Genomic DNA, 13620 nt, shown 5'->3' with positions numbered 1-13620 from the left:
ACTTGGAAAGACGTGAAAGGTTTCAAACGAACACGGAACAAAGAATTTAATGAACAATAAAATGTATTTATTACCTTAGGGTTCAAGGATAGATAACGATAAGAACAATTATTTTATCATTGTCTATACATATAGTATACTAATGATCTCGTTAATCAAATTATTACGTCTGCGGATCATGATTTTCTGGATTGTAGTACTGGGACGAGTCACGTAGGTGTCATTCAGCCCTGTAGCGGATTAAAATAGGCTAATGATAAATGAATTAATGAATGAGTGAATGATGCTATATATTTTGACGGCCTCCGTGGCGCAGTGGTATGCGCGGTGGATTTACAAAACGGAGGTCCTGGGTTCGATCCCCGGCTGGGCAGATTGAGATTTTCTTAATTTGTCCAGGTCTGGCTGGTGGGAGGCTTCGGCCGTGGCTAGTTACCACCCTACCGGCAAAGACGTACCGCCAAGCGATTTAGCGTTCCGGTACGATGCCGTGTAGAAACCGAAAGGGGTGTGGATTTTCATCCTCCTCCTAACAAGTTAGCCCGCTTCCATCTTAGACTGCATCATCACTTACCATCAGGTGAGATTGTAGTCAAGGGCTAACTTGTAAAGAATAAAAAAAAAAAAATGCTGGTTAGCATACCTAATGCTAACCAGCTGATAGGCGCAGTTAGTTACTATAAAAATTACCAAAAGTCTAGATAGATATCATCAACGTCATTATCAACCCATATTCAGCTCATTGCTGAGTCTCCTCTCAGAATGAGAGGGGTTAGGCCAATAGTCCACCACGCTGCCCAAAGCGGATTGGCAGACTTCACACACGCAGAGAATTAAGAAAATTCTCTGGTATGAAGATTTCCTCACGATGTTTTTCCTTCACGTAATATTTTATAGATATACTTAAAAGTATTTATGATGTACAAACATACTAAATTCTTTCAACGACCATAGAAACATATCTCAATAGCCCGTCTCTTCACGGACGATAACATCTGAAAGTAGTTTAAATCAATACTCAGCGCAGATGGCGATAGAGCTAATCGAATAGCAAATCTGATATACAGTTTCAACACTCAGGGAAATGGCGCTGAGTGTCTGTTACGCTGGTTCTAAACAAATACACGCTCAATTGAAGTAGTTGAGTTGAGAGAGCACATTATTTTTCACTACTCTTGCTAAATATCCCGTCAATGTAGTGAAATAAAGTGGGGATGAAACCCTCTAATTTCTGTTATTCCTGCAATGGGGATGATGACTAGGTTTGAATATATTGATTTTTATGATACATTCGGGTAAATAGGGTCAATGTTAACTAATTTATACATAAAAAGCAAAGATTGTCTGGATATTTACAAAATAAATGAGATTATAAAATTTCAAAAACTATTAAAAATATTTTATCGTAATTAGATGGAAATTTATACAGTTTTAGCTTCCTTACATTAAATGTGACATTTTTTAATAAATGAACTATAAGCATAAACGCACAAATAACAAAGATATTAGTAATTTTGTTTGAACGCGCATACAAATCTAACGATCATTACATTGCCTATGACGTCATTATTTCGAGCCATTTTGTATGGGGCGTTTTTCAGGGATCCGCGGCAGCGCCGCAAATCTGACTCTTTAAATCCCTGTAGCTCCGAAAGTAATGATCACAGATACCCTGTTCCTTTTACAAAATTGCTTTACTATTAGTATACTCTTAATTTATATACAATTTAAAAAACTGTCATCATCCCTATTCAATACATGCATTCTACTGGAAACATTGCCGCTTTTAGTTCATTTTCAATAATAATGCTTTTTTTTTATTGAAGAGTAATTAATATTCATGATTAATCTATTTAAGAAAAAGTTCAAGTTAAACTTGTTAGTTTACTTTGTTTTCATCACAAAAGCTAGCGCAGTGCGTGACACAAAAAAAGCGAAAACGCAGTTCGTCCGCGTCGAGGTTTTGTCTGCCGCCGACGTGAATTGTCCGCGGAAATGCCTTTCAGCGGATAACACTGTGGCCACTGAGAAAAGTCGTGTTTTCATTAGGAAAATATATAAAGTTCTTAAGAAAACACATACCTAAGTATTAAACTATGTGGCGTGCGGTATCTAGCTAACTGCAAATCCGTGGCCTAGTAACCCGGTGAATTGTTCCTTCTAACACAATCGTTTGCTAGTATTTATAAGAACATTTTTCATATATTTTGGTATGAATTCCATGATCCTCCCATGATCATCTTGTGCCGATTATCTAATAAGACTTCGAAGCATCGCATACGGTTTAAATGGCGTGTATAAAGCTAAATACCGAAGACCAGTGGCTCGGATTGTTGTGACAATTGTTCTTACTACTATGACACAATCGAGTGCCAATTCATACACCGCACACGGATTGTAAATTGTGTGGTATCTGGCATACATATCCACGGACAAGTGACTCGGAAGATTTTAAAATTCACACTGCAAGCGGATTGAGTGGCGTGCGGTATCTAGCTAGATACAAGTCCAAGGATCTATCGCTCGCAGGACTCTTGCAACACTAATCGTTTTGCATTAGTTTACAATTCACTCATCGCATAGACTGCACCAGTTGTAGAATTTAATATGCTTATAAAGAGCTACCCGTCATGGTATGGACGGAACCACTTTCCCCGTGTCCGGTGTTCCGCATTACGCATGCGCGGGACGCCTTAGAAAGCCGTTAGATGGTTTCACTGCTGCCACCCGAGCACCGGATCTTAGCAGAGTGTTGACATTGCTGACGTATACGGACTAATCGTTATATACTCTTATGTAAGCCTCGTCGTAGCTACGCGGCTACATATCGTGTATAGATGTCCAGGGTTCGAGTCGTAGGTGGTAAAAATATTCAGATTTGCTGAGTTGGCAACATTTGCAAATCATGATAGGCGTCCACATATCCGCATCCTAAGTATCTGACGCACCTCATTAAACGGATTGTTAATTTTACAGTAGATTCGTGCGATCCCTACGATGTGGATTAGTGGACGCACTTGTATGACTCTCTATACACAGAATACTACGATCTGTTTGATGTGATGCGTCCTACACTTACGATGCTGATATGTGAACGCCTACCATAAGCTGTCAGTCCTGGTCATTAAAATCTAATAGTAGTCGCTACAATCGGCCCAGCCGGGTATCGAACCCAGGACCTCCGACTTATAAATCCACCGCACTTACCACTGCGTCACGGAGACCATCAAAATAATAATGTTTTAATCATGTCGACAGGATTTGACCAGGACCATTTATTTATTTAATTATTTACTTGTTTTAATTAACGTAAAGCTATTCAGGTTTTAATTCTGCGTTATTTTTTTTAATTGTTTTTATTGTATCTACAAGTTGTCGCAACTTACGTAAAAGCGATTTCAGACTAGCGTATTTTTTGCGCGTATACGGTCATTTCAGCATACGCGGTTACTCGCGCGCTACATTACTCGCTTTAAAAAACAGCTAGTCTATTCTGTAAAGACATTTTTATAATACGCAAATGCGAGTTTTGAATTCACCTCTATCTCTCTCTGTTTAACACGACACTACAGAATGAGAAAGATAGTGGTGAATTCGAAACTAGTTGCGAGTTATACAAAACATCGTTATATTATATATATTATAGAGTATATTTCAGTGTGTTCGCTCAAACCAGTGGTGTCGCTTCAGTATCAACATAACATATACGAGCTTAGAAGCGTGTCAACACTCGAGTTGAATGTGTGACAAAAGGCGCGCTATACGCGATTACATTCGTTTCCAAAAACGAGCTCATACGCACGTATAAAACGCTAGTGTGCGACCGCCCTAAGTTCAAGGTGTCGCATGTGAAGAGTACACCTCTCTCACAGTTCAACACTTGCGCCATACGCTTTTGTAACAGTTCGTATTAAATATAACTTTACACTTGTATCGACGAAATCGTTAAATAATTAAAAAAACAATGTTTGTTTGCACTACTGGTTTTTGCTTTCGAATTCTCTCGCATGAATATTAAAACATCGTACGTTTAGAATCGGACTAATAAAACTTATAACTGACGCATTGGTTGAGAAGTTAGCTTAAGTGGCTTGGATTAGAAGGTCCTGGTGTCGAGTCCTAGGTCGGTCTATAAAATTAACTTTTCTTTTATCCAAGAAATTATTATCAGTAAAATCCGATTCTCTCATTCAAATCTGATCTGTTTAGTTTCACACTCATAATGTTCGTAGCCTGATAGTTAAAGTTCGAGTTCTGGGTGAAATCCTTTCTTTCATCCGAAACATGTTTAAAAAAAATTCTCAACCCGAAATTGTTACATCCCCATACCTCGAAGAGAATGTTAAGCCTCGTCATTATCAATAACATCTAATAGCTTGCATTCGCAACGTAGTGAGTGACTAAAACATACTTCTGTCCAGTATTTTTAAATATACAAAGTTTAAAAACCCGATTACGTAAAAAGAGGCCTAAAAAGAACATATAAAGAAAATATTTCAGACAGAAATGGAGAAATGCGTTGATACAAAAATGGCCATGGTAGAGCCGTGGTCGTATTAAATTTTGATCTTTACAATATAGCCTGTTTCCCGGAGTATTATTACGAATCTTTTAACACATCATTCATTAAAATCAGTTCATTAGTTTAGGCGCTACGGTATAACACATACCAACATAACATAAACTGCCAAAATCATTACCCTTCCTTTTGATATCGCCGTAGTCGGGTAAAAAACTGAGCATTACAAAAACACTTGAATCGTCAAACAACTTGACAAGTTGCATTGAACTATGCAATGCGATAGTTGTGTCATAAGCCCGTGCAATTGCAATTTGTTAATCTGCCAATATTTTACACTAGCCGACGCCCAGCGGTTTCACCCGCGTTCCTGTTCCCGTAAGAATACGGGGATAAAATGTGAGTGTCATACAAAATATATGACACTCACAAATAACGTGGGTTAATTGTGGTAAAAGAATTTTCAAAATTGGTTCAGTAGATCCAGAGATTACCACCTACAATACCACAAACCCTGGCCTGTCCCTCCTAATAGGAATATGAAGCCTAGATAGAGCAATGCGGATAGGCGGGCTCAACAACAATTAGTTATTTATGATAAAGGGCAGGACCGACGGTTTCACATGCTCTCCGAGGCACGGGGGTTTAAAACCACCAACTCTGAGCTGAGAATTTTAAACTTCCTAGAAGAAAGAAAAGCTCGAACTCAGGTCCTCTTGTTCAGAAACATCATAAGCTATCCACTGGACCAACAAGGCACTTAATTTTGAATACTAATTACTTTTTATTTTTTTCTTACCTAATTGAATATGACGTTTAATTTAATCCGGGTTGACTAAACACATGAGAAAACAACGCAAAGAAACAGTAAGACAATAATTATCTCAGCAAGGTCGTATATTTCATTACGCAGCTTGAGAATTTTGTTGTGTCGAAACTTTATAAAGAATACGTACGCAGATAATAAAAATATAATTAATAAGGTGCTTTATAATACCAATATTGTGATTGTTTTTTTTTTACTTACCACAATGGTTCTTAAGCAACGATCATTTGGAATCTAAATCTTTTTCTAACTCTGTTAACCGCCCACAGCTTCATACACGTGAATTTCGGTTTTTCAGATAAAAATCCTGCATTGATTCTTATATTCTGTGATGCAGCAGCGTTAATTGTGTCAAACAGTTTAAAGGTTTGGACGACTGCAAAAACACAGCCAGAGTCAAGCCCAGAGATTAAAAGAACTGAGAGATTGAAAATGTCTTCTGTAAGTTACGAACTTCAGCTTCGAGGGACTAAGGAACTGATGAAGTCCATTAGTTCCTTAGTTTAGTTTACTGAATGACATCAGTCCTGACCTAACGTCCTTGTGACCGTGATTATAATACAGTTCTAGGTGATGAACAAGTTACATCTCGGAGAGAAAGCAAAACTTTAACTTTAACAATTTCTAAAATATTTAAATACTTGTTTACGCAATTAAGCTAAACCTCGAAACGATTTTTATACATTTGCAACAAGTAGATCATAGCTTAGAACATTCTTCAATTTCAACATAGAAGGCCTTATTGAAATCAAGATCGATGAAAATAGTTACAAAGATAATAAATGTATTCACACGAACAAAGTCCTTTTATAGAACGACTTAGGTCTGTAAAAGCTTGCTTGTATAAAAAAAAATTAAGAAAAGAAAAAAATAACAAAAATTCTACATCCATTGAAATCGATGATTGATAATAATCACGTCCAGAGTTTCCCAACGCCATTACAACGAGTAATATCAATCACGGCGATAGAATCAATCATGATCCGAAATAAAGCAACACTTGACCTCGACCTTTGGCTATCATACATCTCTCGGTGGCTGTGTCCAGAGGGACGACATACAAATATACGGTATTCGAAATAATTGCTATTTGTCTGACTGTCGAGCGATTACATTTAGATGCTAATGATAACGACCGGCAGGCGGAACCGACAGCTTAGCTTGTTCTTAGCTTTCGCTCTAAACCCAAGGTCAACCTTTCAAGTCCGGGCTGCAACTGAGGGTTTCTTTGAAAAAAGAAAGCTTCAATGATTTTTGTTTCATAGTCCGACTCGAGCATATGTTATATAACCGAAAAGTTTATGGATAAAAAAGGTCAACATTAAAATGAAAACAGGCCTTAATGCTTAATTCTGTTGCATATAATTGAGAAGCTTTTTCTCTATTTTTATCTGTTAAAAGATATTTTTAATCCGTTGAAGAGTTCGTCCGATGCACAATCGATGTAATGTGTGAAGAGACCCTCTTGCACTTTCACTGGACAGGCGGCCTTGACAGTTTACCACGTTCAGAGGAACTAACGACCGCACTTCGACCACATTAATAAGATCTCCTTTATAATTATACTGCAACATGAGTATTTGGTGGGCGCATATAACCATTAATAAATATGAAGAAGGTTTTTTAAATTATGTATTTCTTTCCGAATTTTTATTTATTATTTTAGTGTAAAGGAATCCCAAATTGACCGTTTCTAAGTTGTATTCATTGACATTTTTATGAGTAATATACCTGAAAGTGTATTGTATTATCTCACTTTACATTAACACATGTGCTATATATAAATCTACATGCAAAAGAATTCAACGCGTTTCTTTCTGTACTATTATTTTTGTTAAACGGCGTACTTGGTTAGCAGATATTCAATATATAGGTACACGGCGTCTGTTTTCTTAACTATATAAATTAAAATTATCTGATTGTTTTTGTTTTACAAAATAGCAATATTTATACCCACCTCACCCAAAAAAATTGTAAATAAGAGAATTGAATTAATACAACAACCGTACTTCGCAGGTTCTGTCATTTAAGGGATATTTGCTCTATTTTATATTTATATTGGCCGCGTCACGTTCATTCTTAATGGTTTCACTGAAATAAAACACAATAAGGTAAGCGATTTTCTTTATTTGTGGTATAGGTACAAATATAGTGTATAAGTAGGTAAATAATGTGCTATTCAGCGCTTGAGATTTCAAACGAAAACTTTAATACGTTCCTATTAAAGGTGGGTAGCGGGAATAATAACAGAATCGTGACGAGTGTATTATATCAGATATTTTGTAACCGTTTTCGAATTTCACCTCTTTGCGTAAGATTAATGGATAACACAAACATTTGTATCGTTCTCTACACCTACGTGTAATGCTAGGAATTTCACTTTGATGGAATATATTTGTGAATGAGTGAGGTCATCATCAATATATTAATATCAATATATGTATGTCTGAGTTTTCTTAACTGTGTTTTCAAGTGATCAAGTAATAATTATTTACACGACACTAAAACACACAAAAGTTTTTTCCTGTCTGTCTGTTTGTTGGGGTAAATCTGAAGATTGGTTGAACCTATTTTAATTGGACTTGACAAAACCAACCAACCAACAACAAAAACCATTAAATTGAAAGTATGTATGTACATTTTGATGGTTTTCTCAGTTGAATCTGATTACTGAAACGGTGGTGGAGCCTCTACTCCCTAATAGACTTGGAAATGTATTATCCAATACATAATATGCATACAATATATAAACCTACATACAGAAGATTTCAACGCGTTCTTTATCTATCTGTACTGATATTTTTGTGTTTGACTTGATTTTTCAACAGTGCTTGTATGAGAGTGCATTAAAATGAATAAATTGAGTTTGTGTTAGGCAGTATTTTCATTAAGTTTGAAAGAAAATTATTTTATTTGACACACACACTTATATTATTTATTGTGTGGAGAAATAAATGTCTTCTACTATAGTTACTTATTATTTATGGTGATTCAGCACTTTCAGTGACTCCAGTATCAGTGACATTGAGACATGCCACCAATCTATCAAGCGTTATGACACCGAGTGATTTATTCGATTTCCATTTAATCACTAAATATTTATAAACGTGTAATTTAGTAGCAACAATAAAATTTCATTAATATTGATGATACTATATAACATCTTACTTTATAATCAGCTGTATGTTAACCTTATTTTAGTGACCAATAAAATGGCATAAATACTTTCCGGCTTCTCGTTTCCGGAAATATTCAATTTCAAGGTCAATGGGTAATAATTTGTGAGATATCTCGAATTTCATTAAATTGGCACAATTTTTGCTTTATTTTTGCACACAAAATTCCTGACACGACTAATTTGACAGGTTAATTAATCAAGCATTTTATATAGGTACGTAATCAAACTTGATGTTGACCATTTTTATACTTACGTGCATCTTTGGAGTTTGGGATAAACCCTTATTTTATATCGAAACATATTTTTCAAATATAACATATAATTTTATAGCAAATTTTTAGAATATCAATAAATAGCTATACTAATATTATCTATAAAGAGGAAAGATTTGATTGTTTGTTTGTATGCATTGAATAGGCCCTGAAAGTACTGAATTTTTGGAAAATTATTTCACTGTAATTAGGAAGCTACATCATTCCCGTCTGATAAAGGTTATATTTTATGCTCGTATTTTTACGGATACGGAAACCGCGCGGCGTCTGCTAGTTAATAATAATTGAAAACCTGTTTTTATAGTTTATGTATTATTTAGTCAGTCAGTCAGTCATTCAGTGAGTCTTATATAGATCTCTACTACTCATAAATCATGAACGAAGTAACGCTTATATAAAAATAATTTCTTTGTAATTTTATAACTCAAGAACGGGCTTACGTATCAAAAAGAATTTTTGGGCTTCGTTCCGACTATTCGTAGATGGTTTATGTGAAATTTGCACAAAATCGGTCGAGCTTCATTTATCACATTTTTGTAACAAATGAATTCGGGGGTAGGGTAGGGTAGCGGTAGGGTGGGGGTAGGGTAGGGTAGGGTAGGGATAGGGAAGAAGTGTACATAAGTCAAAGCGAAGCTTGCCCGGGTCCACTAGTTGAATATAAAAGCGTGGAGGACTAACTAAACATCAAGGTTTATTTATACAAAAACAACAAGTAAGTCATTCTACTGCATCGTGTTACGATTAATGTTATATAATTTGCAAACATTTTTAAATCCACGGCGCGTGTATAATGAAGCGGACAGACAGACAACAGACATCCGTGACCGCGGCTCACGCGATGTGTGTAATGTTGCTACACTTACGTAAGAGCAGACCACGTTATACATATATATATCAACAAGTAAATAAAATTGCAAAAAGATCAAATCTGAAAAACAAATACTCCTTGAAAAATAGGAAGATGATTTATTCGTTCACTAGCGGATGCTTTTGCCGGATGATTTCTAAGAAAAATTAAATATCACGTGGTAAAGGAATACATCTTGAGGAAACCTATATACCAGAGAATTTTCTTAATTCCCTACCAATCCGCATTGGGTTGGCGTGGTGGAATACTGGCTTAACCCTTCTCATTCTGAGAGGAGACAGATTCAGTTAGCCGAATATGGGTTGATAATAATAGCGGATGCCTGCGACTTTTTCCTCTCAAAACACTTTATTTCCATCACCTATATATATAATATACTTAATAGATAAGCATATACTGTTGGGGACATTTTTAGAACTTTTTAAGAGGAACAATTTCGTCACGCTTTAACCGCTTACGCAAAACCAATTTTTCAATTCAAACAGTAGCACCTGAGCTTGGATAGCACTGCAAAACATTCCTTCTTACTCATAATGGGATTTGAGCTTAGGACTACCATGCTACGAATGTGGAATGGCGGGTTTGATTAAGAGAATAAGAGTAAGTACAGACCACAAAACAGCTGCTTCACAATTAACTTTTTTTTAGCGGATTTCACATGTTTTTTTATCACAGACAGATTAAATTAAGCATAAATCAAACTACAATTGTATCGTAGACGGAATCCGTGACGCAGTGGTATTGCGCGGACAAGACGGAGGTCCTGGGTTCGATCCCCGGTTGGGCCAATTGAGATTTCTTAATTTGTCCAGGTCTGGCTGGTAGGAGGCTTCGGCCGTGACTAGTTACCACCCTACCGGCAAAGACGTACCGCCAAATTATTTAGCGTTCCGGTACGATGCCGTGTAGAAACCAAAAGGGGTGTGGATTTTCATCCTCCTCCTAACAAGTTAGCCCGCTTCCATCTTAGACTGCATCATCACATACCATCAGGTGAGATTGTAGTCAAGGGCTAACTTGTATAGAATAAAAAAAAAAAAAAATCGTAACCAATATAAGCAAATAAAATAAAATAAAATAATCTGAAACGAAAAGCAAAATTTTCCACGCGGTCAAAGCCATGAGTCATGACCAACAGTTAGCTGTTTATGTAATATATTATAATAATTATTACATCACATTATATCACCACATTAACAAGGTAAGTAAAATAATAATTACATTTTATAATTAGTTGTTTTCATATATCACAAGAACGACTTAATTAATAGTACAGAAGCAGATTACGAATGTATTTGCCTTCCGAATCGGAAGTAGAGTCGTCACTACAAACGGACAGACCAGTTGGCCTATTCACTAATTTTGACATATCCATCAAGGGTTGTCAGTAGGCGCCGGATGTAACATAGAATCTTAATTTTGTATATGCCAACTAAGATACGTCAAAGTTAGTGAATTAGCGGTGAAAATCGGTGAAGGAAAAACATCGTGAGGAAACCAGTACCAGAGATTTTTCTTAATTCTTTGCGTGTGTGAAGTTTGAGAATTCGTATTGGGCCAGCGTGGTGGACTAATGGCCTGACCCCTCTCATTCTGAGAGGAGACTCAAACTCAGCTGTGAGCCGAATATAAGTTCATAATGATAATAATGATAGAGGTCCTCCCAAACGAGCCTTGTTACATTCCCACTACTTTAAGTCGATTAAATATGGCCTAACTGACCTGCATCAACCTGAGGCACAGGTGCTAAGCCTCATGTGGCTGTAATTGTTTTCACTATATGAGTCAAATTACTGCACATTCTTTAAAAGGTTACAACGAGAGTGGCAAAGCTTTAGAAAGGATATTGAGAAGGCCACGCGGTGTCCGCTGCCTACAGCCGTACGGTCTAATCGAAAAGAAATTTCCAATTGTGTAAACAATTAACATTGAAAATAGGTAGATAAATCAAATATTGCACATTCAAAATTACATAACCTGCATAATAGATAATGCCTAAAATACATGCCTGTAATGTAATTCGAAACGTCAGGTAGTGTTATTATATAACGGTGATAATTAAACGAAAACTTGAAATTAAAGTAACGAGGGTTACAAAGCGCCTTGGTCCCTGAAAAGCCCACAACGAACTCAGCCAGCCCACAATAAAAATTCTTTAATATATTCGTAATTACCTACTATGGTTTACACGGCAAGCCAAACCAGAGTTCACAAATCCCCTACAAATAAAATGTTAAATAATATAAATATTTTAACCTAATATTGCAGTGTAACATTTTTCTTTATATATTTTTATACACAAATATGGTTTAGATCGGTTCCTTTCGGTGACATATAATAACTACTTGTCTACTTGGAAGTGTAAATAATACATATTTAAAAATAAATATTTAAATTTTAACATATTATTAATATAACGAAACAAATGTTTAAAAAAAAGTAAGTAAATGACATCTAAATACAAAACTCAAGGTGTCCGAAATGCTGGCGCTATTACCTCTAAATATAAAGCTTATCTAAAATACTTGGCAATTTCTAAGCAAACAGGTAGCGGCAATAAATGTGACACGCTGCTGAACCACATTGTTTTGTACTTAGTTGTTTTGAAATGCAAATACATAATAATGCTCGTAAGCCTCTACGCGAGCTTAAGGATAGCGTGGGCACGTATCTTGTCATGCCAGTAAAGCAAGCTTGCTGGCATAGCTGCTTTTTGAATTAAATATGGTTTTGGCAAACAGACGTTCATTAGGAATAGTTGAATAATTTAATTATTTTGTCCACACAAACCAGCAAATCCTTGTAGCACTTACACCTAAAAGAAAACGCTATACCCTAGCATTTCGATTTTTTTAATTTATACAAGTTAGCCCTTGACTGCAATCTCACCTAATGGTAAATGATCATGCAATCTAAGATTTAAGCGGGCTAATTTTTTTAGGCGTAGGATGTAAATCCACACCAATTTCGGTTTCTACACGTCATAGTACCGGAACGTCTTTTTCGGTAGGGTGGTTAAACCTTCGGCTTATGCCATTAGCCAGTATGATTTCATTCAAGTTAAATTTAATATTATACGTATTATTCAAATAGATTTATCCAGTGAAAAAAATATGTTAATTTTGACCGCAGCTATAGTTGCCTCGACTGGTGACAGAAGGGCTGGCTCATTTTTTGCGCAAAGGATCAGCCTGGCTGTCCAGCGCGGAAATGCAACCAGTATTCTTGCCACCATTCCACGTGGGCATGATTTGTATAGTTATTAGGATAAGTTAGCTTAAGCTCCTTATTGTATTCTTTCTCAATTAAATAAATAGAGGTTAAATATTGTATGGTATGCAGAGAAATCTCCTAGGTCGTTTTAAGGTCGCACCAACCAGACCAAAAGGTATGCAGCTAATTAGCTTCCAGTGAGTCTTATAATGAGTGCACTTGCCTTAAAATGTCATCGGAAAGTAAGTACACTACCTACGAAAGGTTACTCACATGTCTGCAAATAATTACCTTCGTAAGTGCATACGGGAACTAAATAAGGACACAAAGCTATTTGAGCACATAATGTGTATTTCTATGAACCGCATTCTTATAATTCTTTAATTAGTGTATTGCGGAAAAACTAGGAAAATGGAATCCGCTTACATTGAAGGTTTGGTATTTTTGTATACCACTTAAATGTTTATAGGTTATGTAGTGTTTCGTGGGAAAACGGATCTATCATTTATCACGTATGGAGTGAATGTTATTTATTAATGTTATTTAGTTTATATATATTTCTATATCTACTTAGGTACCACAGAGTAACCAGAGTGAGTCTTTACAAGTAACGTGTGAAGCCGGTGCATAAAAAAAACAAACGTCACGCGTCGCCTTGACCACCGCATACACAAACTTTTTTCATAATTTGTATTTTAAAATTTAACACTAACAACAATTACGTAAATTGACATAATAATC

The 13620-nt window shown here is 36.0% G+C and overlaps 1 protein-coding gene across 2 annotated transcripts in view; it reads right to left on the bottom strand.

Moving 5' to 3' along the window:
• LOC112054278 (uncharacterized) overlaps positions 1-13620 on the bottom strand; it is a 49308-nt gene that overhangs the window by 14387 nt on the left and 21301 nt on the right. The window lies entirely within an intron of this gene.

The sequence above is a fragment of the Bicyclus anynana genome, chromosome 9 (assembly GCF_947172395.1).
Source record: "Bicyclus anynana chromosome 9, ilBicAnyn1.1, whole genome shotgun sequence".
Taxonomy (NCBI): Eukaryota; Metazoa; Arthropoda; class Insecta; order Lepidoptera; family Nymphalidae; genus Bicyclus; species Bicyclus anynana.
The sequence above is the reverse complement of the archived record's forward strand: the minus strand, read 5'-3'. Positions and strand labels throughout refer to the sequence as shown.